Source organism: Bacillus rossius, unplaced genomic scaffold, assembly GCF_032445375.1.
Source record: "Bacillus rossius redtenbacheri isolate Brsri unplaced genomic scaffold, Brsri_v3 Brsri_v3_scf22, whole genome shotgun sequence".
NCBI lineage: Eukaryota > Metazoa > Arthropoda > Insecta > Phasmatodea > Bacillidae > Bacillus > Bacillus rossius.
The window spans coordinates 265001-277500 of NW_026962393.1; the positions used below are offsets into that span (position 1 = coordinate 265001).

Sequence of the window (12500 nt, forward strand, 5' to 3'; positions counted from 1 at the left end):
TTCAAACAGTGCCTGTCTGCAGTAGCAGCACCATCAGCAGCAGCAGCAGCAGCAGCAGCATAAAGTTCACCATTAATACCCTGAGACCTAATCCTTACAAAAAAAATATGTGTGTGTGTGTGTGTATATATGTGTATATATATATATGCTGAAATAAGAGTGAGATGTTTGTAAGACGTTTTCCTGCTTAAAAACTTTAAATAATTTTGCACCTAAACTATACACACAATGTAATTGATAAATTTCTTTATTTATTTATTTATTTCCCCCGCTTCAAATACCATAAGAAATTTTTTAACCAGAATTTTACCTAACGGCAGAGGTGTGGCTATAGGAGGCAATGATTGCAACAACTGATACCTTCATGACTAGTATTGTTGGCCCTTAGAAGGGCCGATAAGGTGGTACAGTGCCACAGAAAGTGCCAGCGGTCCTGCTGGCATCTTCATTTCCGCTTTGGGGCTGCTTTCTTGGGCGACTTGCTCTTTGGGGCAACCTTCTTTGGCTTTGGAGCACGGGGTTTCTTCGTGGGAGGTTTGGACACCTTTTTTGCCTTTGAAGGTGCCTTCTTGGGCTTGGGGGTTGCAGCTGCTGCCTTTTTTTTCTTTTCTGTTGTAGGCGGAGTCTTCTTGACTGGTTTCTTGCCCACCGCTGCCTTCTTGGCTACGGATCGCTTCTTTTCCTTAGGGGCAGCTGCACCACGCTTGCCGCTTGGAGCCTTGGGCTGGTCCGGAGCACCGGTGGTCCCTGAAGCCAGCTTGAAGGAGCCAGACGCACCCTTGCCTTTGGTTTGGACAAGCTCGCCGCTAGCCACTGCTGCCTTCAAGTATTTCTTGATGAAAGGTGCCAGCTTTTCCGCATCTACTTTGTAGGTAGAGGCGACGTATTTCTTGATGGCTTGCAGTGATGAGCCGCCCCTTTCCTTGAGGCTCTTGATCGCAGAGGCCACCATTTCAGATGTGCGCGGGTGCGCGGGCTTGGCTCGTGGCTTCTTCGACGCAGCCTTGCCTTTCTTCGGGGAAGCTGCCTGTGATGGGGCAACAGCTGGTGCTGCAGTCGCTGCTGCGGTATCTGCCATGACGAGACTGATCCTACAGAATGCAAGAGCAAAGTGAAAATAAAATTTTTCTCTCTGCAAATATCTGGTTACCCAATTTTCTGGTTGCGGACGGTTCAGAAAATTCTCGATGCCTTGCTCACGTAGGGAGCAGCGCACTTTGGACAGCGAAAGTAATGTAGGGCTTCTTTAGCACTGATTTTTCAATGTTTTCTAAATGTCAGCAGTCTACGATGACATAATGGGCAGTTCCACTAATAGTGTAATTTTTTTATGGCAGCTGCACTGTTTAATTTGCACTGCGAGCTGTTTAAATTTACTGCTACACCAAACAGGGAACTTTTCATTTGCAGATGTTATTCAAGGAATCAAATACGTAATTTGTGCTGGAATCACTTGAAAATGGTTAAATTAACTTAGGTATACTTTAGTGTATAGTATGCTGAAAATGTGGAGATAATTTCATGAAGGCTGTTTGCTGTGGAAGCACTAGCAAATCACCTTGTTCAGTGCCACCTGGAATGGCTTTCTTCGTGCACCTCCAAGGATGATGTGATTATTATTGTGAGTAAATTTTGTTTACATTTTCATTGTGTGAATAATAAAACTTTTAACTGTACACACAACAAGCATTTCACTTGGATCTGATGCATTCTCAAGAGTGCAGTTTCTGTTTAGCTTTTAAAACTGGCTGCCCTTCAATTCACTCAAGGTGCAGATGCAAGTTGCTGATGAAGTATTCCACACACATGCTACATTGGAGAAATATTTTAATAAAAATTAAAACTCTTGCAGGATTTCGAATAAAAACTATCCTATTTATCCCTTCTATGTTTTGGTACTGCGAAATTGAGAGAGGTAAGTAAGTTGTGAGGTTATTTTTACTTGCTTGCATGTGAGGTTAGCAGAGCAAAAATATTTTTGAAATTGCAGATACATGGTCACTTTATTTCGTTGCAAACATTTATAAGCTCGTAATCTTATTTAAAGTCTCCATACTTAATGCGTTTGGAAAACCTTCTTTCTCTCAATTTTACAATGGAACAAAATTTTACTTGTATGTGTACATTAATTCCATCTCTAAATGATGTAGGTTTACGCACCGAGATCAGGTACATTGTAGAGAGAAAAACACACGAGTACCTGCTTATTTTGAAGTTTTAATGAGTATATTAAAAAAAAAAAAAAAAAAACGATAAAAATATAATTGAAAAAGTATATTATTCACGTATTTTTGAGGATGAGGGGAGGGGGTGTTTTTGTCCGATGGTCGTTTATCTTTAAAGAAATTTCCGTTGGACCTGTGCGTTCTTGCTCTGCCAATTCTCGAAAAATGAAATATTTTAAGTCGTCTTTTATGTGCTAACTTCATTATATTTGGCTGCATTCGTATTTTTATTAGTTTTGAAACATTCATGTCACGGAAAATAATCATAAACCAGGACAAAAACGTTTTGACTAAATGTTCTAGGTTGGTTGTAAAACATTTTCTTATTTTATTTCACATCGGAAACATCTGTTAAGTTGTAAGCTTTGTAATGAATGCGACAGTCACTTGTTCGCTGAAGTGTTTGTTTAAGAAATTAGTATTGTAAATTTGTTTATGGTCTTGTTAAATGAAATTTTAAGTGAAATCATTTGGGAAAACAGAGGCTACAGGAATTTTCAACACAACTTGATGACCGACGTTGTGACTAGTGTGGGAGTGTGTGCTCGTGTAAATATCAATTTTTCTTACTCCTCGTGCCGGTCAACAGGAAAACAGCGAGTGTGTTATCTCATCGCGGGCGTGTGATTGCGTGTGGTAAATTGTGCTAGGTTAATTACCGCAAAACTCCACTGTGTGCAAATATGTAGTGTGTCGCTGTATGCAAATATTTGGTATGTCTTTTTTTTTTTTTTTTTTTTTTCAGGCAATACACACTTTGAATTTTACACAATTTCGATGCTGCAACCTAAGTGTATACATGCGAATAGGATTGCTTAAATGAAAAAGTAAAGTAGGAGGTAAGTGCAAATGTTTCCAGGAGGTTATGCACACACAATCTATTTTATGAATTAATAGTTATTATCTAAGAAAATGATAGAAGATTATAAATAATGTGTGCAGAATAATACAGAATTTGCATGTTACACAAAAAAAAATATATATATATTCCAAATATTGTTAGCAAAATGCACCTAGATTAGTGAGCTGGATTTTTTTTTTTTTTTTGTATTTTTGTTCTGTTGATCCCACGTGGAGTCAAGGCTCCGGGATATAGAACATGTATGTGCAGACAATTAATATTTACATGATGCAAGTTACCAAGAAAAAAAATTTCAAAAAAAAAAAATACATAACATGTTACACAATTTAACTTTATGCAAAACATGAAGCAGCTGTTATCACAAGTCCATTCAACAAATTAACAGTTCAATTTCTCTATTATCAATCAAATTAAAGAATAGCTTCAGAGGGTAGGTAGGATATTCTAGAAGAATTTTTTTTACTGTTTTTTTTTTTAATACTGGTAAATTGTTTTAGTTATTTTCTGTGATATTAAGTTGTAAAGTTTTACTCCCAAGTAATTTAGTCCATTTTCAAATCGCCTAGTGTTATGTTCAACTATCCTCAATTTACTAGCATTTCTGGTGTTATACCTATGTGCGAATATCTAAAAAAAAAAAAAAAAAAAAAAATAATAATTTTTTTTTTCTTCTTTTTCTTAAGAATGAATAAAAAGTTTCTAGAACGTATTCATTTATGGCAGTCAGGACTTTAAGTTTTTTGAATTTTGGTCTGCAGTTAGATGATTTTTTATCTTTTGTTATTATTCTAATAGCTCCTTTTTTTTTTTTTTTCCCCCAATGTTATATGGCAGAAAGAGTAGAGCTATGGCTACTGTGACATCATGCATTGATGGGAAGGTTATTGTTGGATAACAAAAATTTAGATGATATAATTTTTATTTTTTTCCATACACAACACATTGCAGGTACAATTTTACAGGTTACAGCTGTACCACCTCTAGTATTGCTGCCGACCATCCAACAAATGAGCACACTAAACAGGCATTGATGACATTGTTATCAACGTCTTTTTGAATCTCTCATTATTATACATAACTGCCCACTGAAACAGAGAAACTTCAAAATAGGTGTGTGTGTGTGTGTTTATATATATATATATATATATATATATATATATATATACATATATACATACATACATACATACATACATACATACATATACACTTATATATTTATTTTTTCACTTTGAATTTTGTATGAGGTATACACATGCAAAGATTCACAGCTACTGGGTGGGTGAGTGAGTGAGTGAGTGAGTGAGTGATTGATTGATTGATTGATTGATTGATTGATTGATTGATTGAGAGAGAGTGAGTGTGTGTGTTAGGGGGGGGGGGGGGAAATGTGGTGATTGTGGGGGGAAAAAAAAATTTAAAATTGAAATTTTTAAAAAAAAAATTTTTTTCTGTAGGGTGCAAAATAGTAGTGCCAACGGCACGTGGTGTTCCCAAGCGGTCACCCATCTAAGTACTAACCACGCTCGACGATGCTTAACTTCGGTGATCGGACGAGAACCGGTGTGTTCATCGTGATATGGCCGTTGGCAATGATATAGATGTTTTTTTTTTGCAGTTTGTATTTGCCACTCGAAATAGCTATACCAGGTGTGATTGTTACAAACAACAGGAGAAATCGTGTAATGAACACTCTTTTACTTCCCCCCCCCCCCCCCCCACACACACAACACCCACCACCCTCACCATCCCAACCACCAAAGCCCTCTTCAAAATACACTCTCACACACACACACAAACCCACACTCTATAACTGATGAACATTACCATAACTTCTTAAAGCCATTAGATAATATTTAACTCAAGAAAGGTATTGTGATATGTTTAAAGAAAGAAAGGTGAAACCTTTAACTTTACCAGCAGGTATTAGTATCACTGAGGTATCTTCTAGGTTGTAGCAGCAATAGTAGTAATAATAATAAAATTAAATAAGGTAATAAAAAAGAAAAGTTATACATGTGATCAAATCATGAATGTATAAAACTGGAATGAATTTAAATTTTTTTTATTTTTCTTCATAGGCTGTTTTGAAATTGATGAGTAAGTGCCTCTTCTTTTAAATTTTTTAATGCTGAACACTGTTACATAAGAGATGAATGTTTAGAAAATTTAAAAAAAAAAAAGCTAGCCCAGCCCCCTCCCCCCCTCTCACAAAATCCAAACAAAAAAAAAACACCCTCCTTCAAAACATCACATAATCATCCAGCCAGCAGTGCAGACGAGAAATTTGCACTCGGGGCCGCCATTTTGACGATAAATTCTTGCATGGCACACCAAAGGTAGGAAAGAATTTAAAAAAATAAAAATAATGGGCGAGCACCCTCGCGTCTGCCTGTAGAAAATGAAGTTAAAAGTAACATAACCTAAAGACAGGCACACACTAGGGTGCTCCCAGGCGGTTGAGAAATTTTTTCCCGCCAAAAGACTTATATATATTATTTATTTTACTGTTTTTGGCAGGGGGCTATGTCGGTCTGTGTGCAAAGTAGTTCCTACTCCCGCCGCCAGGAGCGCGCGCGGTGGGTAGCGATGTTGTTTTTTCTGCTTTCATTTGTTTATTATTTAGAGGGTTAATGCTATGTAAATGTACGCAAGTTTGGTTATGTGTCGGTAGTTGTGCGAGATTTAATTTCCGAAACGAAATTTGACTTTCATCGGCCTGCATTTCTCACTTATTCGGAAAATACATGTGTGTTTATGTATGTATAATAATCGAGTGATTTTGTAATAATTTGGAAGTTTTGTTTGCGTTTGCGATGTGGGGAAGAAAAGGTGTGCACACGAGTCCTAGGGCTATATTTTTTTTTATTGCGAAATATTTACTTCATGTGGTGAAAAATTTTAAATTATTTGTGATGCAAGTGAAATTTTTTTTTTTTTTTCAGTTGGGTGATGTGTTTGTCCTCGTTTGTGTGCAAGGAAGCAAACATGCTGAAGGTAAGGGGCCATAAATGACACTTTAAAATATTAGTTTACCATTAATTTTGGTTAAATATTAAATTGCCATATAAGTAAAATCATGTCAACTGTTGTATTCCACCCAGTATAAGCTGTTAGTAATGGGTACTTAATATAAATAGAATAAATGTAAGCATTTTCGTCTGCATGAAAATTCACTTTTTTTTTGGATCCATTTGTACTGTGGGTAGTTAAATAGTACATTATGTTGTTTTTACTTCGAAGTACAAAACATCTTGTGCATGATTGCAAATTCAAACGCAGTTAAGCATAATATGAATTCGAATTATGTGTGTGTGTGTGTGTATATATATATTTTTTTTTCAGTTTTTTTTTTTTTTTTTTTTTTTTTTTTTTTTTTTTTACTGTGTCCAGTTTTAGCACAAATGGAATTATTTTCAAAGTGAATCGATGCAACTGGTCTTTGCCATTAATATTGATATATGATCTAACTAAATTAAATAGAAAGGATTTTTTTATTTATTTTTTTATATATATAAATATATTTGTAGCAATGTACTAATGACCACAGAAGTAAGCAAAAAAAAAAATATATATATATATCTCAGCCAGTAAACCATGCGTCTTAAAGACTTTTTTTAATGAAAATATTTCTGCCTTGGTTAAGCTTACATTTACTATCATAGGGATTGAGGGAATTGTAGAACAGCAGCAGAAGCATTTCCTTTCATGATCATGTTCTTGGTCCTGAAAAGGACCGTTTATGTAAGCATGTGCACACCAGACCTGCTCACTTGGAGCTGGTGTATTTGGTGACAGCCTTGGTGCCCTCGCTGACAGCGTGCTTGGCCAGCTCCCCGGGCAGCAGCAGTCTCACGGCCGTCTGTATCTCGCGGCTGGTGATGGTGGAGCGCTTGTTGTAGTGGGCGAGGCGGCTGGCCTCTGCCGCGATGCGCTCGAAAATGTCGTTCACGAAACTGTTCATGATGCTCATGGCCTTAGATGATATGCCAGTGTCCGGATGAACTTGCTTCAACACTTTGTAGATGTAGATTGCGTAGCTTTCCTTCCTCTTGCGCTTCTTTTTCTTGTCGCCCTTCGAGATGTTTTTCTGGGCCTTGCCCGCCTTTTTGGCTGCCTTACCGCTCGTCTTGGGGGGCATCGTAGGTCTGAGCTGTGCCGCTGTCGCTAGATGAGTGAGACGGGAACTGAATTTTTTTCGTGAAAAGTTTTCTTGGCTTCTTGTTGCGCGACCAATCGGAGCGCTCCGCGGCTCGTGATTGGTCGCGCTCCGCGGAGGGACGTGTAACAAAAGTAATTTCCAGCGGCCGGGGCGCCACTTTCTCGTAGGTTGCGGACCAGTGTACAGCTTCTTCCTGGTAGCTTGTGTTTTGGTTCGATTTCTTGTGTTCAGTGGTGATTTGTGTATCGAAGTGCTATATTTCGACATCTACGTACCTTCAGGCATCTGCACAGGTGTTTGTGCGTCGGGGCTCTGCCTAGTTACATTTTAAACTGTGTTTCTTACTTCGTGTTACTATGTAAACATTCTGCTTCGTCGGTGATGGATCGATTGTGAGTGTGGGAGTATCGATTCTGTCGCTTTGTGCTTACCTGCAACCAAGATGGCCGACAAAGACACTTTATCATTTCCATTGGGGCAACCTCCACTTTCGCCTCTTCCACCTCGCTCCCAGGGTGCGAATAAATTTTGGGCGACTCCTGGTCGGCATTCTGCTCATGCGGTTTCGTCCTCTTCCGATTCTGATGACGCTTCGCCTCCTGGTAGCCCTGTTGAGAGGAAGCCTGCCAAAATATCGAAGGATGCGGCAAAGGCTATTGTATCTCGCCACTGGTTTGCCTCTCAGCGCCCGAACGACGATGGTGGTAGCACGCCTTCTTCACGCGCCATTGCCCGGGCCGATCTACACAAGTCCCGGCGCACCCAGCTGGACTCCACTTTGGCGCTGAAGCGCCATGCTGGCTCTTCAGTTGATGCCACAATTGACGCCGTGGCCCGGGGCTGCGCTCCTGCTGCTTCCACTTCGCGGGTGCCATCCTGGCCGGACGATTTGCACCGCATCGACTCTGACGGCCCTGGTGTGAGCCCGCGGCGTCGGGGCTCGCTCCCCGATGTCCATTTGCTCCACCAGGTTGAGGAGACCTGGCGCAGCCTCGCCGCCGGTGCGCCCCTGCCTGGCTCTACTGCCGGTGGGCCCATCTCCAGTTGCCCGGGGCCGTCCACTGATGGCGTCGGTGCTGCCATGGCGTCGGCGCAGGCGGCTTCGGGCTCCCTGTCCCGGGGACCGCGCCGGTCTGCTGTGGCGGACCCTGGCGTGCCTGGCCTGGCCGTCGGTGTCCCTCGTGGCTGTCCCGGGGCTGCCTCTGACACTGCGTCTGTGCCGGGTGTCCTGGCGGCGGCCGACCGTGTTGTCCCGCCGGCCCAGCCTGGTCTTCCTTCGACGCCTGCGCCTGCTGTGGCCCCTCGCCCGCCCGGGCTGTCACCGGATAGTGGTACTGCGCCACGGCGCATTCCGCCAATTGTTGTCAATACCAAACTGAATGTTGACGCCATTCGCGGGAACCGGTCGCTGCGGCAGAAGCTGCAGGGGAACTTCACCGTGGACTATCTTCGGGGCTATCCACGCTATCACCCCACAAGCCTGCACGACCGGGAGGCCCTGCTGACGTATTTCCGGGACCATGGCATCCCTTGCCACACGTTTCCATTGGGTCGGAAGACTTCACCCCGGATTGTCCTGGCGGGTCTCCCCTCCGAGACTTCCCAGGACTCGGTCCTGGAGGAACTGCGTGCCGTTGGGGTGCACCCCGAGTCGCTCCGGCCCCTCACTTCGGAGCGCGAGCTCCACCGGGGCTTCATCAGATTTCTCGTGGTCCTCGCAGATGCCGCGCAGGTCGCCAAGGCCCGAGCAGTCCGGCACCTAGCTGGCCTCACCGTCCAATGGGAGGAGTTCCGGGGCACGGCGCGGCCTCTTCAATGCCACCAATGCCAGAGGTGGGGACACCACGCGGCGGACTGTGGAAATCCCTTCCGCTGTCTCCGCTGCACCCAGCACCACGTCCGCGGGTCCTGCCCGAAGCTACCCGACGAGCCTCCGCAGTGCGTGAACTGCTCGGGGCCACATCCGGCGAATGCTCGTACCTGCCCCACTTACGTGCAGTTCATCGAGGGGCAGCTGCGTCGCCAGGGACCAAAGCCTCGTCCGCCGGGCCAGGACGCCTCTGCGGCGCCTCCTCGGCAGCCCCGTGCTCCGCTTCAGTTCCAGCGCCGGCCGCACGAGGACATGTTCCCGCCGCTCCCTTCGTTCTCTCTTCCGTCATGCCCCTCTGCCGTTTCCTACGCTGGGCTAGTGGCTGGCCAACCTGCGGCGCGTTCCCCGTGCCCACCTTTGGCCCCGGTCCCCCCTGCGCCCCAGCTACCCTCTCTCTTTTGTTCCGTGCCTGGTCCACCTCCAGTTGACTCTTCTTCTGTCTTGTTGCGCGCCCCTCCTCCTGCTCCCACCACTGCTGCAGGTGTTTCGCCTTCCCTCGCTCCTCCCGGCCTGGTGCAGCCGGCGTGTCCCCCGGTGTCGCGAGCGCCTTTGGACTCGAGGGCTGAGGAGGGCTCGCGGGCTGTGCAGCTGCCCGCTGCTTCCTCCCTCGCTGCAGCTCCTGCTCCGGCTCCTGCCACCCTGCCAGTCCCTTCGGACTGCCCCCCCGCGTCTGTCCCCCCTTCTGATTCCTCTCTGCCGCCTTCCGTGCGCCCTCCGGCCGTGTTCCCGGCTTCCGCTCCCTTTCCTGTGTTTTTTGAGACTTTCAATTGGCTCGCCCGGCTGAATCTCCTCCCGTGGCTGCCGTTCTTTGCCGATGCCATCTTCCGCATCTCTCAGGCTCCTACCCCTCTTCTCCAGGCCGACATTTATTTCCAGTCCATTTTCCACTTCCTCCGGACTGTGCTCCCAGCAGCTTAAGTTTGTCCTCTGGAATGCCCGGGGCATTCGAGCGAAGCTGGGGGACTTCCGGCACTTCCTGTCCACTGAACGGCCTGCCCTTGTCCTTCTCTCTGAGACATGGCTCAAACCCGATCTCCCCTTCTCCGTGCCTGGGTACGTCATCTATCGCTGGGACCGGGACACTCGTGGGGGTGGTGTTGCTCTCCTCATCCTGTCTACCCTCCCGCACCATCAGCGCGCGCTGCCCCCCCTCCGCAATGCCGAGGCGGTGGCGGTGCGTCTCCATCTGGCTCCTCATCCTCTCACTGTGTGCTCCGTCTATCTCCCTGAACATGGTCCCTTCCCGGCAGACGACTTGCGTGCTCTCTTCCATCTGGACGCGCGCGTGGTCGTGGGCGGGGATTTCAATTGCCGGCATCGCGCTTGGGGCTGTGTGTCCACGAGCAATCGGGGCACTCAGCTTCAGCGCCTCGTTCAGGGTTCCCCCCGTCTCGCCATTCACGCTCCCCCCTCATTCACTTTCATTCCATGTCACGTCCGGCAGCGGCCGAGTGTCCTCGACCTCCTCCTTTCTGTTGGACAGGTGGCTGTGTCGGGGCTCGAGGCCCGGGCCGAGCTCACGTCAGATCACACCCCTGTCGTTGGTTTCGTTCGTAACGATTCTCTCCCCCTCCATGGACCCCGCCCGTGGTTCGACTTCAGTCGTGCAGATTGGGGTGCCTACCGGTCTCATCTCGATAGGCACCTCGATCTGCACTTCCATGTCGCTTCCCCGCAGCAGCTCGATGAGCGCGTGCACGTTTTCAGTGATGCTGTGCTCGCGGCTGCTGGCGCCACCATTCCTCTCCGCTCCACTGTCATTCGTGGCACTCCCTTTCCTCCCTACCTTCGACACTTCATCGCGGCCCGCGACGCCGCGCGGCGGCGGTGGCAGTCGTCCCGCGCCGTTGCTCGTTGGCTCGACTATGTGCACCTGCGGGCGCGGTGCCGGGCGCTCACTGAGGAGTGGCTCGCGGCGGAGCGGGTCCGTAAAGTGTCTTCCCTCTCCTTCCAGTCGGGGTCCATATTCCGGTACGCGCGGAACCTTCGTGCCACGCCGTCCATCATCCCGCCCCTGGGTGGGGGGCCGCAGGGCCTTTGCGAGTCCCCTGCCCAGAAGGCGGAGCTGCTGGCGGATTCATTTCACTCGTCATTCACCCCTCGTATTCCCCCTGGGGTGGTTTCCCTCCTTCCCACTCATTACACCCCGCCTCCTCCGCCCGCACCCGGTGACATCCGTCTGTCTACCCCGGGGGAAATTCATTCCATTATCACGCACCTTCGTGTCACAACTGCTCCTGGGCCAGATGCCATTCATCCACGGCTCGTCTTCTCCCTGTCTCGGAAGGCGACCGTGTACCTCACCAAGCTTGTCAACGGTATTCTCCTCACGGGTCATTTCCCCACTGCGTGGCGGGCTGCGATCGTCGTCCCCATTCCGAAGCCGCGTGCCAATGCTCATCTTCCTTCGGGCTACCGGCCCATCAGTCTCCTGTCTGTCCTTTCAAAAGTGGCCGAGAGAGTCCTCCTCCGCCGGCTGGAGCATCATCTCACCCCTCTCGGTCCCCTTCCATCATTTCAATTCGGGTTTCGGCGCGGGCTGTCGGCTCAGCACGCCGTGGCGCGCGTCGTGGACCAGATCACCGCCGGTTTCACCTCTTTTCAACACTCTGGTATCATCCTCCTCGATCTTTCGAAGGCCTTCGATACTGTCAACCATCACGCGCTCCTCATCAAGTTGGCATATCAGGGCTTCCCTCCTGCCCTCATTCACATTATTTACAACTTTCTTTCACATCGTTCATTTTGTGTCCGTGTCTCTCATGTCGTTTCGCAGTCCCGCGACATCCCTGCTGGCGTCCCTCAGGGTGCCATCCTGTCCCCCATCTTGTTCTCCCTCTTCACTTCTGACATCCCTACTCCTCCGCATTGTTCTCTCACCTTGTACGCTGATGACACCGCCATTGTCACATCATCTCGTCACGTCGCGGACGTTCCCGTCCGCCTTACGGCGGCGGTTGCATCCATCACCTCGTACTACCATTCTTGGGGAATCCTGGCGAATGCCGGCAAATCGCAGGCGGCGTTTTTCACCCGCCGCTTCCCCCGCCCCCCCGCCCCCTGTTGTTTCACACGGTGTTCCGATTCCCTGGTCCCCGGTGGTGACGTACCTGGGTGTCCGTCTGGACTCCGGCCTGCGGTGGGGGGCCCACATCACCGAGTCAATTTCCTCGGCCAGGCGTGCCCTCCACGCGTTGGCCCCTCTCCTCCGTCCGGCGTGTCCTCTCCCGGTTCCCATCCGGGTCAACTTGCTCCGGCTCTACGTCTTTTCTATACTCCTTTACTGCTCTCCCGTCTGGGCGCACGCCTCCCCAACTACCTTCCGCTCTCTTCATATATTCTTTCATTCCGCCCTCCGCTTGCTGCTGGGGAAGCCACGCT

General features: G+C 47.6%; 1 non-coding gene across 1 annotated transcript; it reads right to left on the reverse strand.

Annotated features, from left to right (window-relative positions):
• Positions 1-4559: 4559 nt before the first annotated feature.
• Positions 4560-4678, reverse strand: LOC134543824 (5S ribosomal RNA). Its single transcript, XR_010077273.1, has one exon. It is a non-coding gene; the product is annotated as a 5S ribosomal RNA (ribosomal RNA).
• Positions 4679-12500: the final 7822 nt, after the last annotated feature.